This window comes from Anser anser (genome assembly GCF_964211835.1).
Source record: "Anser anser genome assembly, chromosome: 3".
Lineage (NCBI taxonomy): Eukaryota > Metazoa > Chordata > Aves > Anseriformes > Anatidae > Anser > Anser anser.
Genome location: NC_139722.1, coordinates 49,475,599 through 49,499,423, shown reverse-complemented (window position 1 = coordinate 49,499,423; position 23,825 = coordinate 49,475,599). Strand labels below are relative to the sequence as shown.

The 23,825-nt window shown below is 47.2% G+C and overlaps 1 protein-coding gene across 2 annotated transcripts in view; it reads right to left on the bottom strand.

The window, feature by feature from the left end:
- Window positions 1-23,825, bottom strand: part of FOXO3 (forkhead box O3) — a 91,362-nt gene that overhangs the window by 63,304 nt on the left and 4,233 nt on the right. The window contains exon 1 of one of the 2 annotated variants that reach the window (XM_083831876.1): window positions 1-23,825. This exon is cut by the window's left edge and continues 41,412 nt beyond it. The exons of the other annotated variant lie outside the window; for it this stretch is intronic. The gene's annotated coding sequence lies outside the window, so the exon portion shown is untranslated. 2 annotated transcript variants of the gene reach the window in all.

Below are 23,825 nucleotides of genomic sequence, written 5' to 3'. Positions count from 1 at the left end.
TCCCTCTGTCCTAAACGGTGGAATTAGCATCCCCAAGCAGGGTAACAGGTTTCCTGGGGTCTGCATCTCCTCGTGAACAGACACATGAAGTAGGAGATTTAAAGCTGAAAACACCATAGCCCAGCCTGTATCCAGCTTGATCCCCCTGGGCCTATGGTTACTTGGTTGGTTGGTGCTCAGAAAACACAGCTAGCGAAAGGAGGAGGATTAGCCAGATGGCAGTGAGACAGCAGCACTGGAGGAGGTGGTGTGTCCCACCGAAGGCTAAAAGCCCTCAGGCTACACCTACGGCAGTAAATACAAGACACCAGGGACTTGAAGCCCAAGGACACTGCACAGCTCGCACCTACACTGCTCGCTGCTCTTTCTCCTCCCAGACTGCCCCCCAGGTCCAAGTGGCTTTTGGGGACCATTTCTGGCAGGGGCTGGACCCTGCACACTGGGAAGAGGCTGGCAGGGGACAGGTCGGCGTCAGGGATGGGGCGGGGACAATGCTTGGCAGTGCCTCTGCAGGTGATGGCAGTGCTCCAGCCTCTGCGGCCTCCTGCACAGGCCGTGCTGGGGACCATTTTCATGGAGCTCCATTTACTAATAAAAAAATAAAAAATAACAATATATGAGGAGCAGTGCTTTATTTGGGATTCAGTGAGGCTGATGGCCCTGACCAGGCCACCGAGGCCAAGCGCTGGAGCTTCACTCAGCCCTGTGCTCCCCGCCGGGGAAGCCGTCCATGCCCTACCGCCTGAGGGAGGATATCCACAAACCACGCGCCGCGAGAAGGTGTAAACATCCTCCATCTTCAAATGGCCTGGTCGGATCACCCCATACTAGACAACGTTTACAAGATCACGTACGCAGTTGCCTCTAAACCTCTGGATTTAAATTTTGGTGGCCTAACATGCAAGAAGTCAGGAAACTTCCAGAAACACACGGTCTCCAAGTGAAACCACTTGCAGAACATGGAAGGGGTTGGGGGAAGAGAGGAACGTCTTCATTTTTGCTTGTCTTGCAGAATACTGAACAATCTTAATTGCTTCATGTATCAGAGATAATAGCAAAGAAGTATTTATTTCTATAAAAAAGAGGTTTGCTTTCCCCAAGTGGCTGGGGGGAAAAAGAGACAGAAAATTCCTAAAACACCCCTAACTCCAGCACACCATGCCAAAGGGTCTCACACACCAGGACTTGGTACTCCCCAGCTCTGGGGTCAAAGAGTGGCCCTGAAGACAAAATGGCAGTGGGACCGAAGGGTACAAGCTGCAGGTCAGCCCGGCCTCACCTGGCACTGAGAACAGGACAGACAGAAAAGGCTGTCCTGGCAGCCCATGAGAAGGAAAGAGATAGCAGCTGTTAATTATTATTTTGCCATCATAAAGCTTCTGGCATTGACTTGGCTGATTTTCACATTAATTTATATGCTGTTCGTTTTAAACACAGAAGGAGTCAAGGCGAGTGGTAAGGGCAGGGTGAAATATTTCCTTGGCTTCAGTTGATAGCTTGCAGAGCCAACACCTGGAGAAGCAGCCCAGCCCCAGAAAAAGCTGCCTCGGAGATTACATTAGTGCAAAGTTTTCTGGGTGGACACCAAAAGACGCCTCTGATCTCACTGCCCAAGGCCTGGCCATTGTCTCCAGTTTACAATTCATCATCCATCTAGCAAATGTCAGACCCTCAGCCTCAGCGAGCACTCCCCTAGCCCCGATGAAGTTAGCCTACCCACCACCGTGCTGCTGGAAGCAAAGGCAGTTTGCTGAGACCCCACCTCGCCCAGCCGGCAGAGCTAGCCAGAAGGCAGCAACGAAACAAAGCACCTATGAGAAGGATAATTGAGAGGGACACTGGGTATTTCAGATGCCAGCCTTTGGTTGCCCCTAGCAGGAGGGGCAGACTACAGGAGAGCTGTGAGCGTCCCGGCTGAAGCTGCTCTGCCTGGCTGGCTGGCATCCTCCCCCACAGCCGCCAGCAGCAGGCGTCCCCCCGAGGTGCAGTAGCTGCTCCAAAGCAGGAGGAAGGTTTCTTATCTGCTGCAGCATCGCCTCGGCAGAAGAGCCTGAGAGAGGCACGCAATAAAAACAGGGTGGTAACTGTAAATAGCCGGGATCTGTTTGGCTGCATGGAGCCCTTTCAGAGCCATGAGGCAAGGCAAGGCTGCTGCCCCAAGGAACCTGAAAGCTAATTTGGACTGATAACAGCAGAGAATCACACAAACACTCTCAAAAAAAAAATGGGCACAGAGGTAGAAAAGCCAGAAGCGAAGGGGAAAAAGATCGCATTAAAGGATTAAAAAAAAACAAACTTCTTTTGTCCCCACAAAATCATTAGACCGTTTTGAGTCCATTCAGTCACAGCATCTTCACACAGCCTTTGTTTAGGTAAATAAATTGCTTTTAATAAACTTTGTTAGACCTCTCAAGCCATTTGTTAAACCTAGGTTAATTGCAGAACACAGAGGTGACAGTTTTACTGAGAACCTTCTTCCTCTACAGAGCTTCATCACTTGCTGCTAAAAAAAAAGTTTGCACCTTGTACCAAGACTGCCTTTAAAAAAAAAAACTTTCCTCTTTCAGAAGATAAAGAACACAACCTCCGAACTGTGACTCTTTCAGAGTCGAGTTTCAAAAATCAAAATAGTAAATGCTAGAACTTGCTAGCTAACACCCAAAGTGGTTTATATTCATCAACAAGATACATGAGGTTTTTGTAGCCAAATCAAAATTTTGCTTGAGTTGCAGGGACCAGGTCCCCTGCCTTCCAACAGAAGTGCTAACCAAGTCCCCAGATATGGCACCAACCACTTCTGAATCGTGAAGAAGATATCAGGGGCCCAGACCCTCTGAAAAGCATGCACTGAGCTTTCTGCTTCTCTGCTACCAAATTAAAAATAAATAAATTAAATAAATAAATAAAAACTTCAATACACTTGAAGAACAGAAGTAACACAGCCCCAGCAGTCAGGAAGAATGGGAGAGAAAAGGTGACAAGTTTTTCGGGCTCTAAATGAGCCACTTCAGGAACTGAAAACAGACCTCTGTGGGGTTGTGCCTTAAGAAAAGCAAAATTCTGCACAGAAACATACAAAAAATCATACTGATCACACTAGTAAATGTTACACCTGCTGCATAGCTTGGCTTCACCACATCTCCGGCTTGTTAAAAGACCTCAGACACTCGGGGAAACGCTTGGGTTAGGTTTGCTTTTGTCAAAAACCACACAGAGAGTGTGGTGATAGGACTGGTGATGGGAAAGAGCCTTTCATTTTCTGAGCATCAGATCAAAATCCCACCCAGGTCAGCTGCTGCTTGCTGTCTGATAGCGGTTAAAAGGCCTCTGTGAAATGAGGCGGCTGTTTTAATCCAGTTTCAAGTGGATTGTGCTTAGATCCCAAGGTGGTAAACACTTTAGCAATCAAGCAGACAGGCACATGCCCTTAACATAAAACTCGGTACCACCAGCACTAATCAGCAGCCATACCGGAGAAAAGCCAGGGACTGAGAGGAAGCTGGAAATCCAGTTACCCACTCCATTCCTAGAAATGATTCAGCCAGATTGGACTTAAAGCAAATGGGCAGAAGCACAACAAGTAGCTTGTCTTTGTAGCTATGTTTTATGAATAAGTATTTCTGCTCATGAACCCTTGATCTTCCTTCCCATAAAATGCTATTGCAAAAGCCAACTCATATTTTCCACACACAGGAAAAGTATTTGCTACCCATTCAATTCCTTAACCAAACAGACTCACTTACTCACCGATTTTCTCTCTGACCCCCTTTTCATATATTTTTTTTTTTGTGTGTGTGCGCTTACGCTTTTTTCTCTTCAGGTCTTTCAGTATTACAGAATTCTTTTTGCCTGTGCTGTAGCTTGTTCTGGGAGGACAGCAGACGATGACAGGACAAAGCAGTAAACCAATAAAAAGAACACTGGGAGTTCTGTTTGCTGTTTGCAAGCGCATTCGAGTACATTTTTTTTTTCCTGCTAGATTTGCACTCTTGCAGAGCAGTTGACAAGTGAATGAGAAATCAGTAAATACCTTCTCTGAGTTGTAATTTAAAAAAAAAAAAAGTCTTAAACTTCTTAAAATACAGCAAACAGAAGCCATGGGAAGGCAGGGCAAAGGGAATGTTTTAGAAATTATACCCATGCAATAGCTATGTGTTAATTTCAAAAACGCTCCTCAAGCTGTTATGTCCAAACACCGGCTTGAAAATTAAGCACTCGACAAAGTGCTGGCATTAGAGAAAGCCTTCAGCCTGTGCAACGCTGCTCTGGTGGCATGGAGTACACGCCGTGCTGTCACAGAACGTGCTGCTCCGTCCTGTCCCAGTGTGTCAGCAGCGTTGCATCACTGCCAGGGAAACCACACAGCTGCCTCGCCGCCTTTTTTTTGGCTCTGTGTGTGTGTGTGTGATAGCAAATATCAGCGCAGTAAATATTTGAGTGTGTGCCCAGCACTAGGTAGTCGTGGTACACATCGCTTATCACCCACGCAGACCAACTTCACCGCCATATCCTAATTTTTCGGACACTGCTTTTTCCCCCACCGTGGACACGTGGAAAAATAACACTCTCTCCATCTCAAAGATGTCGCGATTAAGCTTAAAGATTGGCAGCCATGTTCTTGACTGTCGTTATCCCCTTAGGCCTCCGGGATTACTGCTTTCACTGGCCATTATCGGCGCTCTGGCAGGATCCGTGCCGCTGCAAGTGGGCTCTCGGGTGGCCCCTGCGATCCTCAGCAAACAGCGAATTCTGCTAAAAGGCAGCCAGCAAATCCCAGCAGCAAATCGCAGGCAACTTCTCTCAGCGTTGACACAGCGACTGAAATAGGTGCGATCGATACCCGCTCACCAGGCTGCTGCCCTTCGTCACTGTTGGGTGAGCACACGTCTGCCGCCACGCTCAGGGTGCCTGCGCTGCTTTCAGAGATCATTGCAAGGCCAAGACCACGACTCAGAGGTCTCCTTTTCCAGCTTTGCTCATTACTTACCTGTGGCAAACCTGCCAGGTGCTGCTCTTATGAAAGGCAGGGGGAGAAGTCAGAGCTATCCATGGCTCCTGCGTATAGTTTCAGTAACTTGGCACAAGGCAAAAGACCATGAAAGTATCTTACCACAGGCTTCATCCAAAATTTAGAAAAAAACACTATAGTTACTTTCAAAAAGGTTTTAAAGATAAATACCCTTTCTTTACTTTGGAAGCATAAGAAAAGCCCACTCGGGGTGAGATTTCAGGAATGACAAGGTTTCTCAAATGACAGAGACACAAACCCCTCTGCAGATCTCCCCAGAGCACCTTCTTTTAATTCTGACAACTAAGTGTATTAGTGCAAGACCATCAGCATCGGGTGCAGTTGCAAATGCTCCAGCTGAAACCTGCAAGCTACTTACTTGTTCAACCAGATTCGTGTTATTATCTTTTCCCTTTCCTTTCACCGTGGCAAGAGTAACAATTTAATTAGAAGGGGGAAAAAAAACGCCCGTATTATTTATAACTATGGCGCAAGACATTATTTTTAGCTGAAGAACTCTTAGGAAGGAAACAGTGCCCAGACCAATTTTCATGTACAACTTCCTGAATTTGTGATTCAGACCCAAATTTCTGGGACAAGTTTAATTTAGGTTTTGATCCTTCTGACCTCAGAGTGTTTGCAAGCGCCCTGGGTTTGGTGCCTGCGGCTTTGCTGCTTCCTAGTCCCATAGATCTACAACCCAACAGGTCCATCAGCTGCAAAACTCCTGAAAACGCAGCGCTTGGAGAAGGCAGAGCGGGTGAGACGGAGCTGTCAGCTTCGTGCAGGACCTGGGGCAAGGTGTGGGGGTACCTACCAGCACTGATAGGAGCGGGACGGATCCCGTTACTGGGACTCGGCGTTCGCAAACAAACACTGCAGTCGCAGGCTGCCCTGTGCCCTGCAGGGGAGAGAGATAACACCCACAGGCTCCAGGCTGCCATTCTACCCTCGGCAGCACTTTTTTTTTTTTCTTTTTAAACCTAAACTATATTTGACTTTGCTGTCAAGTATTTCAGCGCAGCTGCTATTCTCAGGTTCTCCCAAAATACACACAGTAGGTACTGTACTATTGCACATATAAACATCTACCTTCCTACCGCAGCTATTTATGATTAAAATAACTTTTCTCCATTTCTGATTTCATTTCCTCTCTTTGGGCCCCATTCTACATTGCACAGGAGGTGCTTTCAAGACTGCACCCAGAACTAGCTTTTAGCATGAAATAAAGAAATTAAACTGTAGCCTAGTTAGAAGTTTAGAACATAACATCCAGTTTTCTTTATGGGTGACCAAAAACCAGGACATGATCTCTGCCCCTTCACAGTTTAGGGAAAATAAAGGAGTGAAAACCAGCAGTGAGCTGGGGGGGGTGGAGGGGAGCTGCCTCTTATTTGCTGTTCCCCCAGTACCACCAGTGTTCCCCGAGTACCACCACGTTGGTTCCAGTCTCTGCTGGCCTTATTGCCTCGTTTACTGGGTTGTGCGCTGGATTTATCCACTTTGGAAATCTTACCAGCTGCAGCCATCAAGGCCAGAACCTGTGTGGTTGCACAATAGCTGCACATACATGGGGCAGGTCTTACTCCGTGTGAAAATTATCTCCTTGGGTGAAAACGAATACACACTCTTTCTGGCTGCACTGGGAGAGGAAACAAGAAGAGGACACGGTGGTAGCGTGCAGTTTAGCAGCCTCTTACACTCTTCTGGGACACTTTCGTGGTTCAGGGGTTCTCCACAGATACAGTGTGTGATAAGGAGCCAGTGGCTTCCCCCTGTGTCTGTACTGAAAGCCAAAGGACCGCCTCCTAAACTCACCCGTCCAGCCTGGCAAAGGGTCTCCCTCACACAAACACAGGTCTGACTGGAAAAATGACCACCTCTAGCAATGGAACATCTTGTTTCCATTCTCCCTCACAGCAGGCAAGTGTGGAAGTAAAAATATTAACAACACAGTCGAAAAGCCGAGGGGCCCGTACAGAGGAACAGACACCTCCACCCAGCAGCCACACCAAGTTTTCAGATGGGCTCCAAGAAGCAGCTCGCTACTGCACTCAGACAGCCTGTGGTCAGGATGTTCAGACAGATGTTCCCAGCAGCTGGTCCTCATCCAAAACCTCCCTCCAAGGTACCCGTTCCACTCAAAAACATCTTGCTGTCAGTACACTTATCTTTCCATAATCAAATACATTCAAGCCCAAAACTTCTTTTCTTTCCAAAGTTTTCGCACGATCCCTAACTTGATCACGACATTAGCTCTGACACTTTTGGAGGGCTAAGGACTACCCCTCCTAATTCTCAGGAACATTACTGTCCCCTGGACATGGTCTCACAGCCTCATGCCTCATCCACGACCACCCTGCCTGCTCAGCCAGCTATTAACAAATAATTAACCCACACCGTGGTGAAGGCTCCTTTCTGCCTGATGGGATGGGGCCTCGAGTTTTCAGTGTATGGCTGCTTTGTACTGAGCCCAGCATTTCCTAGAAATCCTTCTGTGGACAGCTGCACTTTTATACAAGCAGTTACACAAACATGAGAGATCCATGGGGTTCACCTTGAGCTGGTAAATGAAAATGAGCATAACCATTATAAATTGTTTTCAGGTGATGAGGGGTTGGGGTGAAGGATGCCAAACCCGGACTTTGACCCTGTGGCTCACACCCTGGTGCAGCAAGAGGACACTCACATCACACAGAGCTGCATAACACTTTTCAGTTCTCCTGCAGCAGGTCCCAGCCACGGGCACAGGCACTGGTATCGTGACACTACGCTCCAGGAGTGCTGCCTGCTGCTCTGCCTCCTGCACGGAGCTGCTTCCAGTCATCTACCAGGGCCTGAAACGGGCTGCACGACTGAATTAGCACTGGGAGACGAGCAGCAGCTCCATTTAGTTTAGGGGGAATGCAGAGTACGGGAAGTGGCTGGCACTGCTTCAGTCTTTCTTGTGATGCTAAGAAAAGTCGCCTGTTGCTAAGACTCTTGCCATCTCCACCAACTCACAACCGCAGGGAAGTGTTATTTACATGGTCCCTTCCTCAGACATGACCTAACCAAGGGGCTAGTCCCACTGGCACGGAGATGGTGCCAATTCACAACCCAAAGCAGCATGTTCCCCTCCTTCAACCACAGGGCAGCTGTCTTTATCACAGCTTTGAGTCCAACCAAGCAGTTGGGTACCTGTATACATGCACACACTCTGAATTTGTCTCTTCTTTACACCGTTTGGTAGTTTTCCTAAAGAGACATTGCTCTTTACAAGAGCTTTTGTCCTCCTCCTCCTTGCTTATAAATCCCCTTTAATTAAGGACTTTGCAAAAGGATTTTACAGAAATTTGCACTTCTAGGACAAATTAAAAAAAAAAAAAACAACTTCATGGAAGGAACAATGCAACTAAATAGGGGAAATGCTGAAGACAGAAGTGAAATTTGTGATCAGATGCTCTGGACACCCCTATATGCCAGTAAAGCAGGGGCTGGGGGTTACAAGAACAGCACCGTGTCGGTGCTCGCCTGTGCGCTGTGCTCTCCCTCCAGCATGGCATGCCGATGGAGAAGTGAGGCTGGTGCTCCTCCTGGCACAGGGTGGCCAGGATCCTCTTCTGACATCTGCCTATATTAAACAGCTGCTGGATTTGCAGTCAGAGGAAACCCCCCTCCTTTGTACTGCCCTGCTCTCAAGATCAGACCAACAGGGAAGGCTGTTGGCAGATTTTTTTGTCCTGATTTCTAGCCTGGGGTCCCCTGGGCATTCCACTGAACATACACTCTGCACTTGCAGTGCCCTCAGTTCTTCCTGCCCTTTGCAGACAGTACATTAGTGGGGTGGTGTCCGACTTTTTTTGGTTTGTTGTAAGGTGACGGGAAGTGCTTTGTCCTAAGCGGTGTGTGGGATTGCCCTGCCAGATCTCTGTGCGCCCTTTGGGGCGAGACACTCTTCGCATGCCTGTCCTCTGCCAGCAGGCCCCGGGTGACTGGTCCCACCTACCTCAGGTCCTCTACAGGCTCTTACTCTACAGGACAGCAAGGTGAAAAAACAAACAAACCAACAAAAAAAAGTAAAAAAAAAAAAAAACAACTGGCAGGGCATCAGAACCCAAAATTGTAGTCTCTCACCCCAAAATCACGTGGCTTTCTCTGTTTTTTTTTGTACCTAATTTTCACACTGTTTTACTGAAAGAAGAATGACCGATTCACAGCTTGGACGCTCGTGTCAAACAAAGCTCTGCTTGATAGCCTAATCTCTAACCCGCGGTGTGTTAACTCAAGGTTGTTACCTGTCCTACCTCCTTTCTGCCTTATTATACACCACACATTGGAAAACATGGAAAGCAAACAAAAAATACAAAGGGCGCATGGAAAAACCTTGATGCAGTAGAGACGGGGCAGATTTTCTGATTCACTTTCAACTCTTCACTTTTCTGTTTTCATCAGACACTAAGTGGTATGTACAGCTTCTTATAACCACATAGGCTGATGATTTTTACCTGGTGTAAGCTTCAATACGTGATGTGCATGGGAAATAAAAGTTATTTAAACCCGTTCACCCGCCACAAATGCACCCTAATAGTTTTACAATCTATAAACCAACCCCCAGCCCGTCCCACTGTACAGACGCCCATCTGCGCTTATACATGAGTGCATTTGGCTCTTTTTTCACATGCACAGAGAGCACACAAAGTAAAAGCACACGGTCTGTACACTGCACAGAGCTGCAGAGCAGATCCCCCCGCTCCCAAAGCCGCTCCCTTGCAGCCAAAGCCGCGGCCAGCAGCAGCGGAGGCCCGGCAGAAACGCTCCGGCAAGTCAGCACTCCGGCTCTGCAGAACTGTAAATGATTACAGAATAACGCCCTGCAATCAAAGAACAAAATGTGTGCTGTAGATTAATCACTTTCCAAGACTGGAAAGGAAAGATAGGATTGAGAGATAAATCTGGCTGCGGTGTTTATGCAAGCGTATCATGCTCCTTAGGACTGAATGTCCCAGAACGTACAGAGGAAGTAAACAATGTGCTGGGGGGGGGGCGGGCGAGTGTGCCGGCGCGCACAGCCCCAAATACGACAGCCCGGGAAGGACGCCCAACTCTCGGTTATGAAACAGCACCCTCCTAGCTCTCCCAATTGCTGCCCGTACTGCCCGGGAAAATCTAAAACAAAGACCTGGTAGAGACAGCCTAGGCTCTGCCTCAGCCTTTCAAGTTTTCCTTCAGGGCCCTACGAGCGTCCTTCAGGGCCCGCCGAGCGTCCCCACAGGCTCCCAGACCCTTTCTGCCCCCCCCCCCAAGGCATCTCCAGGCCCAGCACACACGGGCAGGCAGAGCACTTCTTGTCAGGCTTTACTTCTGGAGGCAAACGCCGGCAACCCACATTTTCAGTGCCCCTCCAGCATGTAATCACGGTGCTTTTGGCTGCTAAAGCGCTGCCAGCTTCCGTGCGTTCCTCGTTTTTGTGTAAACATGTTTACATTTGTAAATCCTGACTGGCTTAATACCACGCAGGCATTTTGAGGAAAACCTTACGAGCGCTTGAATTCAATGCAATGCTTTGACAGTCAATTACAAAGAAAGTAAATAGCAGACAGTCTGGATTAGGGGGAGCTGCATTTCCACAGAGGAAAGTTTCCTAGTGACTTCAGCCGCCACACACGCACGTGTGAACACAAACAGGGCTGCAGCTCGACCGTCCTGTGAGAACGCCGTGCTGTGCAGAGACAGAAATTGAAAAGCAAAAGGGGGGAACGACCCCCCAAAGCCTGGCTCTGATCTTTCAGGCCGAAACGCGGGGCTGAGAACTGGTGAAGCGGGGTCACGGCGCGCTCGTTCGTGCCCTGCGAAGAAGCACATTCGGGATCTGTGAGGTCACGAGTTAAAAGCGTCCCAGCACATCGCGTAACGACTGCCCCGTGCCGCCTGACTGCGGCCTGGATTTAGCCCCGGGGCCGCGCATGAAACCTGCCCGGGTCACCGGGAAGCCACCCGGCCTCCGAAGCTCACGGAGGGCCTAGGCCACGGCAGCTTGAGTTGCAGAAGCGCCGAGTCCCTGAAACAAGACTCATGGCCACATTACAAAAACGCGATGACATCTCCGTGCAGACGGTTCCTGGTGTCGTTGGCTTCTTTGGAGAAGGCTGGGCCACTGTGCAGCAATTCCTCCTTTGTGGATGGCGATTCCACGCCAAATGTGCATTTCCACACGTGAGCTGATAACAATTTTCTGAAAACAAAAGTGAGATGCAGCACCAGGGGATGCACTGCACCAGGACTGCACACAGTGAAACCACTTCACAGAAACCAGCCTTATAAGGTCCCTCCTCCCTGGAAATATCTGGCTTTGTATTAAAGCCAATTAACAATAATCTACTAATAACAAGACTGTGATGTAGCTGCAAGATTCCCCTAAAGCGAAATCCTGCCAGTGCTAGTAATTGATCCAGCAATGTGTACCAGCTCAATGGCAGAGGCGTCTCCAATTCTTGGAAACATTACATCCAGTCTAATTCCCCCCCAAGGTCACAACCATCAGAAAATCCCAGTACATCATGACCCGGGGATCTGTGACTGAACAGCTGTTATCAATAGCCTGGGAAACTGAAGCATGGTATCTGAACCCTATCAGCCGCTGCTCGTGAACCCCTCGGCCTCCCGAGCTACTGGAGCGGCTGGGAGAGGAGTGGCGGAGAATAAACTGCAGATTTCTCTTGCAGGAGATTTGCCAGATTCGCCTTTGCACCATTTGTTGCAATACCTGTTCGCATGCACTTTATTGCTGTGGAAAAGAGGCCAGACTGTTACCTGATTAAAGTTCCTTCATGATAAGGCTCAAAATAAGGGACTCATAAACCACATGCTCTGCACTCAAGCTCTTTGAAAGATCAATATAGGGTTATTCGCGCCATTACATGAGTTCACCTAGCTCCAGGTCCGTTCTAAGCTGCCTCCTGACTATGGCAGAAGCTAGGTGATGATTACCAGAATCATCAAAGACAAGGCACGAAGCTTGCAGCAGATGCAGAAGATAGAAGAAAACCAAGGAGCTACATTAAGAAAAGGCTCAAGTATTTTCTAAACTAAATATACCAAGACAGAGGGAACGCACTAGAGGATGCAGGATATGCTCTATGGACTGTATGCTTTCATATCTTATATACTATCAGTGAGGAACGTGTAGTAGTCTCTTCTCAGCAATAGGGAAGGAAAAAGGATCAGCCCCCCACCAAGGAAATCACAACGATCACTACATGTACCATTAAATACATCACAAGCTTTTCAGGAGCTGATGCTTAATTTCTCTTTTGACTTTGGTGGAATATCAAAGACAATTAGCCAACAGTGCAGGTCACTGAACTAGCACGCATCAGCAAAACGATCAATCAGGTGGGGACCACTGGGTAAGTGATAAAATGGGTGATGAGCTTATTTTGACCTTGTGGCTGCCTGTTCGAACGCAGGAAGGTCAGAGAGGAGCCAGAGAGCATTTCCAACCCACGATCACAACCCATTCATCCAGACAGGAACCAACCTTCATCCTCTCCCAACAAAAGCTTGCAATTTTCAGTGGGGAGGGGAAATGAGGGCAGTGAAACACCGACTTCCACTTGTCAAAAAGCAGGCAAGGAACAGGATTCGAAGATTTTTGTCCAAAACGATCAGTATTTTGAGGACTGCACAGCAGCACCATGAAATTAATCATCTCAGACACTTAGCTGTCTTGCTCAGGACACACCACAGTAGAGACTGAAGTCTCTCTAAGACTGGATCATAGCTTACACAAATGAGCAATCCCTACTTACACAGTATCAGCAGAGTGAATAAGACTACTCAAATGACTACGGATTTGCACACCGACAGCACCAGGACTGCTTACCTAAGGCTGGATTAGTTAAGAAAATAAACAAAGTTGTAAATTATAGGTGGTGCTGTGAGCCCCACCTACACCTCATATTGTCCAACACTTCCTATTATAAAATCCTGCTCCCAGTTGCTTATAGCTTTGCAAACCTGAACTGAAAGTATGATTGGAGATAGGGTAAGCAGACTGGGCTGGGCAAGACACTGGAAATAGGAAATCCCAGGACAGGGGAGAGATTGGGTACCAAGAGCTGGACAAAGAACTTAGCCAGGTAGATGAGGAGAGCAGATATGGAAAGTGAGGAGGTGAGAGATGATGGGGAAAGGAAGGAGAGATACATAGAACAGGACTGGGAATAGCAGGCAAGGAGACTAGGACAGGAGGCTGGGGAGGATGAGGAGCTTGGAGATGGGAGAGGATGCAGGACTGGCGCTGGCCAGGAGCAGGGGGACGATGCTCTCCTGGGAGCACGGGGATGCTGGGGAGGTGATGACACAGAGCAGCAGACAGGGAAGGGCGTATTTCCTTACTCAGAGCTGAGTGTGAGCGCTGTGCAACTAGCATGGCATGGGGCCCACGCAGAGATCACCGCGGATGAACTGAAACCCTGATACCCCTTGAAGCATCCAGCCCAACTAGAGGCTGGGGGTGGACAGAGCGTGTGAGCTTGTTACTAATGATGGTGTCACAGGGAACGAGAGAAGAAATTCCAAGTGAGAGAGGCGACTCCGACACTTTCAACTTCCAAGCACTTGCCTTTTATACAGAAACATTTTTTTTGTGTAGATTTTAGTATAAATGAAGTACGCTCTCACTCAGTACTTTCTGTTTGGCACTTCACTGAGCAGTGAGAACTATCCACGCAGATACTCCAGTAGTCATGGAGTATCCACAGGAATACTCCAGATACTCAAGCCATGCGAAATCCGATTGCTTGCTCCCTGTCTGCTCCTGGTAAATGGGAAAGGCACGTGGCTGCCACGGCTTGCACCCCACCTGCCCTATGTGGGGCTCAAGCTGCGGCCCTGAGCACGTCCGTAGCTACGAGGAAGAATCGGTGGTTTGCTACTCGACAGCGTTTCCTGCAGAAAATAAGGAAGCTATCATCTCTCAGCCCATGCGGAGCTTTAAAAAAGCAACCACCATCTAAAGGAAAATGTCAAACCAGAAACCAGGCACTCAAGACTGGATAAATTTAGTAAGAGGTTATGATTCAACTACAATCGAAGGAAATCCATACTTAATTTCTGAAGCTATTGTTACCATAGCGTTCAAGCAAACCGTTTTTCCTTCAGGCTGAGAGTACACCAAATCCACATTATTGCTCAATTTGTTGTTTTTTTTTTCCTTTAACTAGAAAGTGTTGTCATACTACATGCTTAGTACGAGCCTGAATAAAAAAAATGACATGTGAGAAGCTTTTGCCAGGGTAAAGTCCTGACACAGCTGTTGGAAAAACCCAAAATGAACATTTTATCCTGGCCAAATCAGTGTTCTTTTCACTATTTATACTCTTGGATCCAGCAGCTGCAAGTGACGCTACAGGTCACGTTGTCCTAAAAGGACAAAGAATCTGACGACACGCTCGAGTTTTGGAGGCTTGTTTGTACTTCTGGCCTCTCTCTGTATACTTCACGGCACTGTTGTGCCAATGCCAACTCGCTGCAAGTTTAAGAAGCGCACCAAACTCTCGTCAGAACAGATCCTTCGGCTAAGATTTTCCATTTAAAAAAAAAAAAAAGAAAAAATAGACTACTTCTTTTCTGCTTCCATTTTTCAGCACCACAGGATCAACACTGGCTGTTCAGTTGATAATACCCCTCTTTATTTGAAGTTATTTTTCTCCTTTCACCACCCACATTCATCTGGGACTTATTCAGTATTATTCTGCCTGACACTGGTCCAAAACAGCAAACAATTTCTGTAACTACACAATAAGCAGAGCATATCCTAACAGAGGCACTTCGTCATCCAAGAATCCCCTTATGTAACATCCAGCTCTGTACTGAAAATAATGTGGAAATACTTGCAACGGGGTTAGGTACAGCTGTGCCTTTAACACAACTTCTTCCTGCTATCAGGACTGTATTTTACAAGCAGGGGAACATTTCTGTACTTTGGCCTACTGTCATCAGAAAGAGGTGGAGATTTATGCCCTTTCTGCTTCTAAATTAGACTCCTTCAGTGCCCCATTTTATATTCTTCCTGACAGGTCCCTATTTTGTATTAAAAAAAATGTGCTGTCACTGTGTTGCATAGCAAAAGACCTTTCCAGACGAAAGAGAAAAAGCTCTTGCCACGGAGTCAAGTGGCAAGAGTAACTCTGTGGTTAAAACTGCAAGGCTCAAATCCTTTACCCAGCAACGTACCCATTTCCAGCAGGATTTGATAAAATTATAATTCACTGTCCAGAAAAAGACTACAACATTAAACATATTACACTGAGAAAGTCAAAATAGGTCATTCAATCAGCGTTATTCCCCCTTCGTTTCCAACATAATACAAAGCAGTTAAGTAGTCTCTCTTGCAATTAGCATCATCTTTGTCTCCTCGGTGTCTAAAATACACTGGAGAGACGGAGCTGCTCGTACCGTGCAGCAGCCCAGGCCCTGCTTCCCACCATCGCTCACTTCTCGGTAAACACACAGAGGTGAAATCCCGCCCTCACTGATTCCGACCATCACCTTTTTCCTTGGATTTCCAGTTCCCCAAATGACACACACCTCATCCCACTGGTCCCCCTGCACCCTCCGGCCAGGAGGGCTGCTACCCAACGGAGCCCTGAAGAAGGTGAGCTAGGAAGATCCTCCCTGAGGAACGGCGGGGCATGAGAGAGCTTTCCTGGATGTGAGAAGCCTGACATATGCTTCCAATGCATTTTAATTTAGTAAAACGTTGGAAAGATTTTATTTATGTTTCTAATTAGGTAAACAGTATGCTTCCTCCACCTGCTCCAAGCTACCCCACTAGGCCCCGTAGACATCAGATGCCTACAAACATAGCTCAGGTTGATTTACTTCCTACTGCTAGTTCACAGTGCCCTTCCTCCTCCAACGCATCCCATGCCACCACCTTATGGCCTAAATGCTTTCCCCGTTTTCCTATTTAAAATGGCCTCGCTATTGATTTTCAAACACCTTTGTAACTTTACAGTTCCCTTTCCCAGGGTTTTCTGGAAAACAGCTCTTTGTAGGAGATTTCTCTCTTACTTCAATTATGCAAACCTCCTAGTACATTTTAATCTGAAGTACTTTCACCATGAAGGAACCAAGTTGTAAGAGCAGTGGGGCAAGAAATAAATCAGCTTGGGGAAGTTGAGAATCACACTGTCACCATAATGACGAAAATAATAACGTAAAGTTTGGAGGCTGGAAACCTCTGGCCCAAGCCATTCAGAGCTCTGACACGATTTCCATTTTCAGTTCTAAGATTTTAGATGTGGCCTACTTATCTGGGCCACATATATGGCTCAGGCTGTACCAAAGTAGAAGCTGCTTGCACAAGGTTCACAAAATGTTCAAGAGTTTTTACAGCTTCTCGGTGGCAGGATCGCTCTTGGCGTCAAGGCTATTCTCCTCCAAAGGCGTAGCAGGAACAGCCGCCTCCCGCTGCAGGTCTTGATGAATACTTAAAGAACTACCATTCACTCTGAAACCTGACATGGCAGACAAATGGTTTTGAGTTCCCCCATACAGTGAAACTTTTAAACCTAGCAGATAGTGTTGCACAAAGCAGGGACAGTGGCTTCACGAGTCTCAGCTTACATTGCATCTCAGGACACGACTTGAACTGGCGTCACCTTCTCCTAAGAATTCCTGGAAAAAATGTTCTCTGAAATTAGTTAAGGGCCAGAGCAGCTTTGCAGAGCAAATAACAGGTTATAGGCTTTCAAGAAACCACATCACTGTCCTCAGAGCAAAACCAATCAGCAAAAAAGGTGATAATGCAGGAGTCTGTGGAAGTCTTACACTAAAACACTCTTTGTTTAGCAGTGTTTGCGCTTATCAGGAACCAATTTTATGTACTAAGCGTATCTAGAACTTTATATACGAAACCAATAAATCCTCCATGAAGCACTAGCAAATATATTTACCCAAGATAGGAGTTCACAGTCTAACTTTACAAATACCCACAGTCAGAAAATTTCAATCTGGATTAAGTCTCGCGTTTTAAAGTATGTTTACACAGCGAATTTCATGTGAGAAGGTGGGGCTACCTTTCGTCACAACCCGTCTACAGAGAGCTGAAATGTCTGCTTGAAGAGCTTGCACAGAGAGAAAAAAAAATACAGCAGGTTTTAAGAGTGCCGATGCATAACCGGAGGATATATCTAGATAACGTGGTCCACGCTCTAGATAAAAAAAATACGACCCTGGAAGTCATGTCCTAAAACAATTTATTTAAAATAATATATTTATTCTTCTTCACCCTATTTCAGAAAAAGTGTAGAAAGCAACATGGTACAGTATGAGAAAGCCCCAAGTTATACGGACAAATCACCTACCAATTTCAGAGGTGCTGGCTGTCTAGACTAGGAAAGTGGTTTGTATAAGAATATTACCAGGTAATTAATACATTTTTAAACAAAGCTTTGTTTACTTAAGTGCAACACAGTTGCTAACACTCCTTGGCCATGCTCAGTCCTCACGGGGAGCCCGGGTCCAGCTACAGCCAGGATTTTAAGCACTGCTGGCCCAGTTCTTACTTATGCCAATGCAAACGCAGGCTGACGCTGCAGGAGAGCCCTGCCTTCGCAGGAAAGCCCCATCACGCTGCTCTGACGTGGCCTTTGCAGGGACAAGAGTCAGGCCCTGCTCTCAGATACCCGTGCAAGTTGGACTGTAACCGGCTGAACCCCTGCAGAAGGATTTGTGTCCCCACTGAATCCTGCGCGGCCGTGTGCCCGCGTGTTTGGGTGCCCCTCTATCTGCTCTCCCACAGCAGGCTGCGCCCGCTCCTCACCAGCCTCCCCGCTTATCTGCCGGCCTCCCACCCCTCTGGGGCCACGATAAACAGGTGTCACCTCCCTGCCAAAGTGCTGGCATCCGGCCCGGTTCGGCTCCTTCCTCCTTGTGCGACTGGGGAGCCAGCAAACCTCCCCAAAACTTTTCCCTAGGACCACATCACGCACACCTTCTGGTCACAGCCCCAGGTGTACCCAGGGCCCCAGTGCTCTTCAAGAGGAGTCAGAGGTCCAGGAAACCCCTGGGGTGGGCAGGCCCCTTGCCTCCGAAAACAGGAGGACAGCACAGGCTTCAGAGGTGTCGACTGCACGGCCTCGTGCTGCCTGCCACCCTCCTCGCCCCTTATCGCTGCCCCCCATCCTCCTGGGCCAGGCCGCACCTCCCTCGCAGCTCCCCTCACGCACAGCGAGTGCCAGCCCCGCCAGGGGGGGAGAAATTAATAGCAAAATACGAGCAGAGAAAAAAAAAAAAAAAAAGCAGAGCACCTTGCCGAATAAACGAGTTCAAGTGAGAACACCGCATTTCATAATTCAGCTCGCGAGTACATAGCATGTTTTGATCAAGCAAGCAATTAATTCCATTCGTTACCGCAAGTGTGTTAGAAGAACCAATCTTCACAAGGCATTTATCAGTACAAATCCCCAGAAAGGCATTTTTCTATCAGTGAAATCTCACAAAGGCATTTTGTATCGGTAGAAATCTTTAGATAGCCTTTATTTTTAACCAGTACTAGTGAACAGATAAAGAAAATTGTGCCAATAAGCAAAGTCCAGGCAGGACACGCACGGCGTTACCAACAAGACACCAGCGCTGTTAACTCCTGACCTGCCTCGAATCCTCCGCAGAGCAGTGTTGCAAGCATGCAAACGTGCAAGGGGACAGCCCAGAGAAAGCAGGCGGGCTCTGCATGGCAAGACCGGTTCTCCCAAACCCCGCAGCGAGGCACGGCACCAGGGGTACTGCTCTGGCAAAACCACTGTCAACGTGGCAATGGTCTTCTCCTCCAGCTCCAGTGAAAGGCAGCTCCTTTGCTCCTCATCACACGGATGGGGCAGAGCACTAACACAACCACTTGTGTTTAAATCCCAACCCCTGACAGAGCCCTGAAGTGGCTGTCCTGCAGCCCCATCACCCAGCCAAACTGCTGCTGCACTAAGCATGATGTCCTGCCCAGCTATTTATATTTTATTGCCACAGAGGCAACCCGTTGCACCATGCGGCACCCCCAGACTGGTGTTACAAAAGGCAAGGAAGGAAAGGGTGAAGTAGGATGTAACACCTCTGGAGTCTCCCAAGACAGGAATGAGGACTTGGGGGATGGGGAAGTGAGGAATGGGATTTTTAACAAAATACTGGCACTTTGGAAATTGGGCGAGTGATCTCTGCTTATCACTCTCCTCATGTTAAAGGTTTTAGGCCAATGACCTGTGACGACTTTTGCCCAGTGTATTGCCAGATACTGTAGATAATATAGCTGATGAAGGCAGTAAGACGTAACCTGCTGCTGTTGGAGACTGTGCTCCATTCCAGCAGTGGCTGGCTCTCGACAGCTGCAGGAACCCAGTTCTGAGGCTCTCGTGGCCTGTCAGACCTGCAGCAGTATGCATACTTGGGTTTTGGCACGCTGAGAAGCAGAGCTCTTTCTCCAGCTGCCTCAATCAGAGAAGAAAGGGCTGTACCTACCGCTAGAGAAAACCACTTGGAAACACGCTGGCTTGCTTGGAAAGCTAAGCCAACGTCAAATAAATGTCACATACACACAGGTAAGGAGTTGGCGACTGTCAGTGCTGCAATGGTATCCCATCACGCACAACTGGAGCGCAAGAAAGCTGGCACAGCCACGCAAAGAAGCACGATATACCCCATCCTGGCTTTGTCTGAAGCAAGTTAGAACAAAACATCTCACTCCGAAGGAAAATCCCCTTCTGTAGACAAGCCACTTTTTAATAATAAGTGCTAAATGGACTATTCAAGCAGGTAATTAATGTTAATTAACATATGTCAGGCCATAAATTGGCTAAATACACCTCATTTTCCAAGCTTAGTGTGTGGCAATGCTCAGGAAATTGTAATAAAGAGGAACAGTCCAAGTTTGTAGAAGTAGAAACAAAGAGCAAATAAAAGGTTAAACTTAATCTTCACTTAACTCCTGATGTGCTGAGCCAGCACTACTGAAAACTGAATGACAGTGCACATGACTTGAACATTCTATTTTTTTGCTACCGAACCACTGCACGTATTGTCAGCCCCCAGAAAAGCCACATCAAAAAACCCGCAGCTCCCTCGGCGCCGCGTTATCGGCGGGCCTGGTGCTCGCTGCGGGCCCCCCGGGACACGCCGAGGCTGTCGCCCCTTTCCCATGTGAATTTGGGAATGGGAGCTTTCGGCTGCACCAGGAACATCAGATGTTCAGAGCTCACCCTCCTCCAGAGAGATCCTGCCTTGAGATGCGGAGGGCCGTACACCTTTAAAAGTAATCTATAGCTGCCATTTTACAACCCTGCCCTTGGGCACTTTTTCCGTGACAGAGATAGTAGGAAAGCTTTTACAGAAGTGGGAGAGAAACAAGAACATGTGAAGATTTTAGTCTGAGTAGCAACTTGCATTCAGGAGCATTTTTGGTTTCTCCCCTGGCAAGCTGCCGCTGCACGACGAACCACTGTAATTGCACTGCAGGCAAGAAGCAATCTTCACAACGGATTTTCCATACTTCACACCAACAAGTTGGCTGCCAAAACCTTGCAGGGCACATTTAGGAGGCTGCCACCTAGAGAAATGATCTGGCTGCTTACCGTGAGATGACCCTCATCCCCAAGATGGTCCCTTCACCCCCTCTGAACTAAGTGCACCCACTGTGATTTTGGGGGCGATTTCATGCTTATTGCACATTCTCCCTGCCCACCCCTCCACGCCCCTGGCTGCCACGGTGAGGTTGCTGGGGCCAGCGCTCTGCAAAGGGCTCCTCCTGGCTCAGGATGTCCACTTTGCCCACGGCAGAACAAAGAGCCTTCACAAAATGGCCAGGCTGATCCTCACCACTCACCTTTTTAACTGTGCCAGCATGTGCCTGGCCCTCCTTCATCTCCCGTATTACAGCAAAGTGTTGCAGAAGCACCAAAACAACCTGAATGCAAAATGGCCTCGTGCAAGAGACACCGCTGGCTGTACGCGGACAAAGGCAAGCAGAGGCAGGACGTCCCAGGGCAGGTGTGCTGGCCACCTCTCTTCGCCAGTTTGATCATCTCCATCTCGCTGCACGGCCCCGGAGTCTGTGCCTGGGGCCCAGAAACCTACTGCACAAATACGGGGAAGGCTGGATCTTTTCCCGAAAAAACACTGTCAACAGCGTTTGCTCATGCCAGGACAATACAGCTGATATAAAGCCCACTAGTGTGATTTTATTTTTACTAGCATTAACCACGTCCTTTCAAACACACAGGTAAGTGCAGGAGCCAACTCTCACGCTTCGTATTTTAAATATGCTCAAACACTGACAACAATAATCTGTCACAGACAACGCCAATGCTGCATGATTGTTACAGGTAGACATTTGTTTTTAAAGAACTGAGGAGCACTGATCCCAGTACTTACCAAGCAAGTCTACCTGACGGTGATGTTATCCTGCAGCATTCACTGGAGTTTTCCTATTCTAAGTTTATTGGAGCCTCTGACTCTTTACAGCTGATGACGTTCACCAAGGCGATGTGTTTATATCTGCATTTAGCAAGCCCTTAAGTAGACGTGCTCCTTGCTGTCGTACCAGGGAGGAAACAACGTCAGTGACTCTCAAGAGCTACCCAATACCTGTCTCTCCTCTAATAGCTGTTACCTGCCCGCATGAGCAAGGGAAAAGTGTGCAGTCTTTGATGTATGTTACCGATACAAAATAATGATGTGTGCTAGTATCTACACATGGCTTCTACTGCAAAGTTTAAAAAGTCATTTCTTACTTTGACACTAAACTATATTCCTGCTTGATGCAAGAAGCTGTTACCTAGCAGTTTTGAATTTGGGGCTGGAATTGTGCATCTCTCTATTTTGCTCAGCACAAACTTCACTTACAAATGTTACAGAGCATTTTGTGAAATTATAGCCTAGTAAGGCTTTGATCAGGTAAGATGCTTAAGCTGTAAATTTAAGCACACAAGTAATCCCAGTGAAGTCCCAAGGAACTATTCACGTGCTTAAACCCGTGCTTGCCCCACTAGATCAAAACTTAAAATAAACAGACTACAGTTTGTAACCTAAGCCTTTCTGCATGGGCAAACAAGGCAGCTCAAAATTAGGAAAAAAAAGTAAGAATATAATAGAAGGTTGGGAAAAAATACTCGAGTTAGCAGTTAACTGGGAAACAAGGTCTTAAAAAGAAAGCAATGGAGAAAAATGAAGCTGATGCAAATTCCAGTTTTACACTGCTGCTCCTGATAAAGAAGCTATTTGCTGTTCTGAGGAAGAAGAAATAAGAAGAACAGAGAGTGGTGTTGCTTCCTTCCCACATCCCTTGTGAAAAGATGATAAAAAAACGTCCCACACATCTTGCATATTAGCATGTGGCTAACAGATTTAGGCATCTGTCTACATGGCTGGCAAATTTCTCAAGTCTTTTCAAGTCTCAATAATCAGAGAAAAGACTCGTGCATTTGGCACGCTGAAGAAACGGCAAGACTTCGGTACATGCAGGTCAATAAAGCAAGGTAATGAACGTCTGTGTACAAAGTTTCCAAAAATTTACGCTCCAAAGCAAATATCCCAGCAGTTAGTATTTATCTTTCTCCAGGAAGACAAATGCAATAGGTGTAAAACAAACAGGCTTCTGGTATAAAAACAAAACTAAGCAAATCAGCTGTATTTAAATTTGGGAGTTACTGATATCTGCGTATGAGGGACCAGATTCACAGTCTTGCGATACTGCTCAACCAAGAGGAAAACAGTCCCCCTAGTGTACTCTTCATGCAGAAAAGGCTGTGTTTCACAAGACAGTGCTGCAAGAGATTACAAAATAGCATTATAGGAAAAGGTATGGAAGTACTTCAACATGCTCTAGTGACACCAGGCACCTCTACTATGTACACGGATAGAAGGCTGTTTCGGTTTTCTATTTCAAAATATTTAGTAAATTGCTGCATCCTAAGTATTTGGGGGAAAAAAATGTTTCAAGTCATCACACTAGTTCTGCAACTGCAGGACATGTGTAGGAAAACAGACACGTATTTGGGAACACAGGGAGATCTACCCATCGAGGAACACCGTGGAAGTAACTGCAATACCTGGCCTTGCAGTGGAGCCAGCTCACTCACAAACCTTTCCCCCCCAGCTCTGGTGATAGCAGATTTAAACGCTGCCTTCCCACAACTATTCCAGACAGTAAGCAGATATCGAAGCATGCATCTAAATCCTTCCCCGTGATTCGAAAGCACGCAGGATCGCACTGAGCTGGGCTGAAGGTGGCATGCAACAGCGTGTGAAGCACGCCGGCTCGAGGGGGACGCACTGCAGACTGCTGCCCCTCTGTGCTGGCGTAGCTGACATCCCACCGGGGACAAAGCAAGAAGGTTGCTGGCGTGTGCACGGGGCAAACCTTATCTGAATTAGCGGAAACGTAATATATGCCTTCCTAACCACATCTGAAATATTCACTTCTGCTTTAATGCCCTAGGCGAAAAAAAAAAAAAGAAAAAAAAAGTGTAGCCGAACGATAGTTGTAACTTTAATTTATGGCTCTTACGATAATTGTTTTGAGGAGTGTAATCCTGGCTATGCTTACGGATTATGGTCTTCAGCACATCTCACTGGAAACAGCATTAATATTTCACATATAACAACACATAAGATAACAAAACAAGTTATGTTCTTATCTTTGTTTAAAATGACAATTTTCCCTCTCAGGGCTAGAGGAGAATATTGCTGAATGTACTTACAGCCTTCAAAGATGAACTTAGTTGTGCAAAAATATTCTAAATTAAGATAAAAGCCTCCTGATGCAGAAGTATTTTCTGTTCATTTA